Source organism: Oncorhynchus masou, unplaced genomic scaffold (assembly GCF_036934945.1).
Source record: "Oncorhynchus masou masou isolate Uvic2021 unplaced genomic scaffold, UVic_Omas_1.1 unplaced_scaffold_181, whole genome shotgun sequence".
Lineage (NCBI taxonomy): Eukaryota > Metazoa > Chordata > Actinopteri > Salmoniformes > Salmonidae > Oncorhynchus > Oncorhynchus masou.
Window position 1 is genome coordinate 231582 of NW_027016550.1, and position 7744 is coordinate 239325.

Below are 7744 nucleotides of genomic sequence, written 5' to 3' on the forward strand. Positions count from 1 at the left end.
TTGGAACATTGCTGCTATAACAACCTCCACTCTTCTGGGAAGGCTTTCCACTAGATGTTGGAACATTGCTGCTATAACAACCTCCACTCTTCTGGGAAGGCTTTCCACTAGATGTTGGAATATTGCTGCTATAACAACCTCCACTCTTCTGGGAAGGCTTTCCATTAGATGTTGGAACATTGCTACTATAACATCTAGTGGAAAGCTATAACACCACTTGGTTTACACCACTCCAGCCCACGCTTGGTTTACACCACTCCAGCCCACGCTTGGTTTACACCACTCCAGCCCACGCTTGGTATACACCACTCCAGCTTGGTCTACACCACTCCAGCTTGGTCTACACCACTCCAGCTTGGTATACACCACTCCAGCCCACGCTTGGTTTACACCACTCCAGCCCACGCTTGGTTTACACCACTCCAGCTTGGTTTACACCACTCCAGCCCATGCTTGGTTTACACCACTCCAGCCCACACTTGGTATACACCACTCCAGCTTAGTATACACCACTCCAGCCCACGCTTAGTATACACCACTCCAGCCCACGCTTGGTTTACACCACTCCAGCCCATGCTTGGTTTACACCACTCCAGCCCACGCTTGGTTTACACCACTCCAGCCCACGCTTGGTTTACACCACTCCAGCCCACGCTTGGTTTACGCCACTCCAGCCCACGCTTGGTTTACACCACTCCAGCCCACACTTGGTTTACACCACTCCAGCTTGGTATACACCACTCCAGCCCACGCTTGGTTTACACCACTCCAGCTTGGTTTACACCACTCCAGCCCACGCTTGGTTTACACCACTCCAGCCCACACTTGGTTTACACCACTCCAGCCCACGCTTGGTTTGCTCCTGTTGAACAAACAAGTTCATGTGCTGACGTTGTTTCCAGGTTGGAACTCGGTACTGAGTGTTGCAACCCGAGGACAGTGGATCTTCAGCACACTCGGCGGTCCCGTTCTGTGAGCTTGTGTGGCCTACCATTCCACGGTCCCGTTCTGTGAGCTTGTGTGGCCTACCATTCCACGGTCCCGTTCTGTGAGCTTGTGTGGCCTACCATTCCACGGTCCCGTTCTGTGAGCTTGTGTGACCTACCATTCCACGGTCCCGTTCTGTGAGCTTGTGTGGCCTACCATTCCACGGTCCCGTTCTGTGAGCTTGTGTGGCCTACCATTCCACGGTCCCGTTCTGTGAGCTTGTGCGGCCTACCATTCCACGGTCCCGTTCTGTGAGCTTGTGTGGCCTACCATTCCACGGTCCCGTTCTGTGAGCTTGTGTGGCCTACCATTCCACGGTCCCGTTCTGTGAGCTTGTGTGGCCTACCATTCCACGGTCCCGTTCTGTGAGCTTGTGTGGCCTACCATTCCACGGCTGAGCCGTTGTTTCTCTTAGACGTTTCCACTTTCCACAATAACAGCACACATTTTGACCGGGGTTGGGGGGGCAGCTTTAGCAGGGCAGAAATGTTTCCGAACTGTTTTGTTGGAAAGGTGGCATGTTGAAAGTCACCAAGCTGTTCAGTTTAGGCCATTCTACTGCTAATGTTTGTCTATGGAGATTGCATGGCTGTGTGTCCGACACCCGTCAGCAAGGGGAGTGGCTGAAATATCTTAATCCACTCATTTGAAGGCGTGTCCACATACTGCTGGCCATGTAGTGAATCATCATCATCATCATCACCACCATCATCACCATCATCACCATCATCATCATCATCATCACCACCATCATCATCACCATCACCATCATCACCATCACCATCATCATCACCATCATCATCACCACTATCATCATCACCATCATCATCACCACCATCATCATCACCATCATCACCATCATCACCATCATCACCATCATCATCATCATCATCACCACCATCATCATCACCATCACCATCATCACCATCACCATCATCATCACCATCATCATCACCACTATCATCATCACCATCATCACCATCACCATCATCATCACCATCATCACCATCATCACCATCACCATCATCACCATCATCACCATCATCATCACCATCATCACCATCATCATCATCATCACCATCATCATCACCACCATCATCATCACCATCATCATCATCACCACCATCATCATCACCACCATCATCATCACCATCACCATCATCATCACCACCATCATCACCATCATCATCATCACCATCATCATCATCATCACCATCATCATCACCACCATCATCACCATCATCATCATCACCATCATCACCATCACCATCATCACCATCATCATCATCATCATCATCATCATCATCATCATCACCATCACCATCATCATCATCATCATCACCACCACCATCAACATCAACATCATCATCACCATCATCATCATCACCATCATCACCATCACCATCATCACCATCATCATCATGGGTAGCCTGGTGGTTAGAGCGTTGGGCTAGTAACCGAAAGATTGCAAGTTCAAATCCTCAAGCTGACATTTACATTTACATTTCATTTACAAGTCATTTAGCAGGCGCTCTTATCCAGAGCGACTTACAAATTGGTGAATTCACCTACTGACATCCAGTGGAACAGCCACTTTACAATAGTGCATCTAAATCATTTAAGGGGGGGGGTGAGAAGGATTACTTATCCTATCCTAGGTATTCCTTGAAGAGGTGGGGTTTCAGGTGTCTCCGGAAGGTGGTGATTGACTCCGCTGTCCTGGCGTCGTGAGGGAGTTTGTTCCACCATTGGGGGCCAGAGCAGCGAACAGTTTTGACTGGGCTTTACAGTACAAATCTGTCATTCTGCCTCTGAACAAGGAAATTAACCCACTGTTCTTAGGCCATCATTGAATATAAGAATATGTTCTTAACTGACTTGCCTAGTTAAATAAAGGTGAAAAAAATACAAAAATTGTGTTACTATGTTAGGAATTATGTTGACCGGAGATCTGCTGCCACCTGCTGGATATCAGTGGTACTGACTGTGTCTCTGTCTTAGACAGGAACACGAAGGCTGGAGATGGGGCCTGTCTCTGTCTTAGACAGGAACACGAAGGCTGGAGATGGGGCCTGTCTCTGTCTTAGACAGGAACACGAAGGCTGGAGATGGGGCCTGTCTCTGTCTAGGCCAGGTACACTAAGGCTGGAGATGGGGCCTGTCTCTGTCTAGGCCAGGTCAGGTCTGTCTCTGTCTAGGCCAGGTCAGGTCTGTCTCTGTCTAGGCCAGGTCAGGTTTGTCTCTGTCTAGGTCAGGTACACTAAGGCTGGAGATGGGGTCTGTCTCTGCCTAGGCCAGGTACACTAGGCCAGGTCAGGTCTGTCTCTGTCTAGGCCAGGTCAGGTCTGTCTCTGTCTAGGTCAGGTACACTAAGGCTGGAGATGGGGTCTGTCTCTGTCTAGGTCAGGTCAGGTCTGTCTCTGTCTAGGTCAGGTCAGGTCTGTCTCTGTCTAGGCCAGGTCAGGGCTGTCTCTGTCTAGGCCAGGTCAGGTCTGTCTCTGTCTAGGTCAGGTCAGGTCTGTCTCTGTCTAGGCCAGGTCAGGGCTGTCTCTGTCTAGGCCAGGTCAGGGCTGTCTCTGCCTAGGCCAGGTACACTAGGCCAGGTCAGGTCTGTATCTGTCTAGGCCAGGTCAGGTATGTCTCTGTCTTGGCCAGGTCAGGTCTGTATCTGTCTAGGCCAGGTCAGGTATGTCTCTGTCTAGGTCAGGTCAGGTCTGTCTCTGTCTAGGCCAGGTCAGGTTTGTCTCTGTCTAGGCCAGGTCAGGTCTGTCTCTGCCTAGGCCAGGTACACTAAGGCTGGAGATGGGGTCTGTCTCTGTCTAGGCCAGGTCAGATCTGTCTCTGTCTAGGTCAGATCAGGTCTGTCTCTGTCTAGGCCAGATCAGGTCTGTCTCTGTCTAGGCCAGGTCAGGTCTGCCTCTGTCTAGGTCAGGTCAGGTCTGTCTCTGTCTAGGCCAGGTCAGGTCTGTCTCTGTCTAGGTCAGGTCAGGTCTGTCTCTGTCTAGGCCAGGTCAGGGCTGTCTCTGTCTAGGCCAGGTCAGGGCTGTCTCTGTCTAGGTCAGGTCAGGTCTGTCTCTGTCTAGGCCAGGTCAGGGCTGTCTCTGTCTAGGCCAGGTCAGGTCTGTCTCTGTCTAGGTCAGGTCAGGTCTGTCTCTGTCTAGGCCAGGTCAGGGCTGTCTCTGTCTAGGCCAGGTCAGGGCTGTCTCTGCCTAGGCCAGGTACACTAGGCCAGGTCAGGTCTGTATCTGTCTAGGCCAGGTCAGGTATGTCTCTGTCTAGGTCAGGTCTGTATCTGTCTAGGCCAGGTCAGGTCTGTCTCTGTCTAGGTCAGGTACACTAAGGCTTGAGATGGGGTCTGTATCTGTCTAGGCCAGGTCAGGTATGTCTCTGTCTAGGCCAGGTCAGGTCTGTCTCTGCCTAGGCCAGGTACACTAGGTCAGGTCAGGTCTGTCTCTGTCTAGACCAGGCCAGGTTTGTCTCTGTCTAGGCCAGGTACACTAAGGCTGGAGATGGGGTCTGCCTCGGTCTAGGCCAGGTCAGGTCTGTCTCTGTCAGGTCAGGTCTGTCTCTGTCTAGGCCAGGTCAGGGCTGTCTCTCTCTAGGCCAGGTCAGGTCTGTCTCTGTCTAGGTCAGGTCAGGTCTGTCTCTGCCTAGGCCAGGTACACTAAGGCTGGAGATGGGGTCTGTCTCTGTCTAGGCCAGGTCAGGGCTGTCTCTCTCTAGGCCAGGTCAGGTTTGTCTCTGTCTAGGCCAGGTCAGGTCTGTCTCTCTCTAGGCCAGGTCAGGTCTGTCTCTGTCTAGGCCAGGTCAGGTCTGTCTCTCTCTAGGCCAGGTCAGGTTTGTCTCTGTCTAGGCCAGGTCAGGTCTGTCTCTGTCTAGGTCAGGTCTGTATCTGTCTAGGCCAGGTCAGGTCTGTCTCTGTCTAGGTCAGGTACACTAAGGCTTGAGATGGGGTCTGTCTCTGTCTAGGCCAGGTCAGGTCTGTCTCTGTCTAGACCAGGCCAGGTCTGTCTCTGTCTAGGCCAGGTAAACAAGGCCAGGTCAGGTCTGTCTCTGTCTAGGTCAGGTACACTAAGGCTGGAGATGGGGTCTGTCTCTGTCTAGGCCAGGTCAGGGCTGTCTCTGCCTAGGCCAGGTACACTAGGCCAGGTCAGGTCTGTCTCTGTCTAGGCCAGGTCAGGTTTGTCTCTGTCTAGGTCAGGTACACTAAGGCTGGAGATGGGGTCTGTCTCTGCCTAGGCCAGGTACACTAGGCCAGGTCAGGTCTGTCTCTGTCTAGGCCAGGTCAGGTTTGTCTCTGTCTAGGTCAGGCACACTAAGGCTGGAGATGGGGTCTGTCTCTGTCTAGGCCAGGTCAGGTCTGTCTCTGTCTAGGCCAGGTCTGTCTCTGTCTAGGCCAGGTCAGGTCTGTCTCTGTCTAGGCCAGGTCAGGTCTGTCTCTGTCTAGGCCAGGTCTGTCTCTGTCTAGGTCAGGTCAGGTCTGTCTCTGTCTAGGTCAGGTCAGGTCTGTCTCTGTCTAGGTCAGGTCAGGTCTGTCTCTGTCTAGGCCAGGTCAGGTCTGTCTCTGTCTAGGCCAGGTCAGGTCTGTCTCTGTCTAGGTCAGGTCAGGTCTGTCTCTGTCTAGGCCAGGTCAGGTCTGTCTCTGTCTAGGCCAGGTCAGGTCTGTCTCTGTCTAGGCCAGGTCAGGTCTGTCTCTGTCTAGGCCAGGTCAGGTCTGTCTCTGCCTAGGCCAGGTACACTAGGCCAGGTCAGGTCTGTCTCTGTCTAGGCCAGGTCAGGTCTGTCTCTGTCTAGGCCAGGTCAGGTTTGTCTCTGCCTAGGCCAGGTACACTAGGCCAGGTCAGGTCTGTCTCTGTCTAGGCCAGGTCAGGTCTGTCTCTGTCTAGGCCAGGTACACTAAGGCTGGAGATGGGGCCTGTCTCTGTCTAGGCCAGGTCTGTCTCTGTCTAGGCCAGGTCAGGTCTGTCTCTGTCTAGGCCAGGTACACTAAGGCTGGAGATGGGGCCTGTCTCTGTCTAGGCCAGGTCTGTCTCTGTCTAGGCCAGGTACACTAAGGCTGGAGATGGGGCCTGTCTCTGTCTAGGTCAGGTCTGTCTCTGTCTAGGTCAGGTCTGTCTCTGTCTAGGCCAGGTCAGGTCTGTCTCTGTCTAGGCCAGGTACACTAAGGCTGGAGATGGGGCCTGTCTCTGTCTAGGCCAGGTCTGTCTCTGTCTAGGCCAGGCCAGGTCTGTCTCTGTCTAGGCCAGGTCAGGGCTGTCTCTGCCTAGGCCAGGTACACTAGGCCGGGTCAGGTCTGTCTCTGTCTAGGCCAGGTCAGGTTTGTCTCTGTCTAGGTCAGGTACACTAAGGCAGGAGATGGGGGTCTGTCTCTGTCTAGGCCAGGTCAGGTATGTCTCTGTCTAGGTCAGGTCAGGTCTGTCTCTGTCTAGGCCAGGTCAGGTTTGTCTCTGTCTAGGTCAGGTACACTAAGGCTGGAGATGGGTCTGTCTCTGTCTAGGCCAGGTCAGGTCTGTCTCTGTCTAGGCCAGGTCTGTCTCTGTCTAGGTCAGGTACACTAAGGCTGGAGATGGGGTCTGTCTCTGTCTAGGTCAGGTCTGTCTCTGTCTAGGCCAGGTCAGGTTTGTCTCTGTCTAGGCCAGGTCAGGTCTGTCTCTGTCTAGGCCAGGTCAGGTTTGTCTCTGTCTAGGCCAGGTCAGGTCTGTCTCTGTCTAGGCCAGGTCAGGTCTGTCTCTGTCTAGGCCAGGTCAGGTCTGTCTCTGTCTAGGCCAGGTCTGTCTCTGTCTTGGCCAGGTACACTAAGGCTGCAGATGGGGTCTGTCTCTGTCTAGGTCAGGTCTGTCTCTGTCTAGGCCAGGTCAGGTCTGTCTCTGTCTAGGCCAGGTACACTAAGGCTGGAGATGGGGCCTGTCTCTGTCCCTGCCAGGTCTGTCTATGTCTTGGCCAGGTGAATTAAGACTGGAGATGGGGCCTGTCTAGGCCAGGTCAGGTATGTCTCTGTCTAGGTCAGGTCAGGTCTGTCTCTGTCTAGGCCAGGTCAGGTTTGTCTCTGTCTAGGCCAGGTCAGGTCTGTCTCTGTCTAGGCCAGGTCAGGTTTGTCTCTGTCTAGGTCAGGTCAGGTCTGTCTCTGTCTAGGTCAGGTCAGGTCTGTCTCTGTCTAGGTCAGGTCAGGTTTGTCTCTGTCTAGGCCAGGTCAGGTCTGTCTCTGTCTAGGCCAGGTCAGGGCTGTCTCTGTCTAGGTCAGGTCAGGTCTGTCTCTGTCTAGGCCAGGTCAGGTCTGTCTCTGTCTAGGTCAGGTCAGGTCTGTCTCTGTCTAGGCCAGGTCAGGTCTGTCTCTGTCTAGGTCAGGTACACTAAGGCTGGAGATGGGGTCTGTCTCTGTCTAGGCCAGGTCAGGTCTGTCTCTGTCTAGGTCAGGTCAGGTCTGTCTCTGTCTAGGCCAGGTCAGGTCTGTCTCTGTCTAGGCCAGGTAAACTAGGCCAGGTCAGGTCTGCCTCTGTCTAGGCCAGGTCAGGTCTGTCTCTGCCTAGGCCAGGTACACTAGGCTAGGTCAGGTCTGTCTCTGTCTAGGCCAGGTCAGGTTTGTCTCTGTCTAGGCCAGGTCAGGTCTGTCTCTGTCTAGGTCAGGTCAGATCTGTCTCTGTCTAGGCCAGGTACACTAAGGCTGGAGATGGGGTCTGTCTCTGTCTAGGCCAGGTCAGGTCTGTCTCTGTCTAGGTCAGGTCAGGTCTGTCTCTGTCTAGGCCAGGTCAGGGCTGTC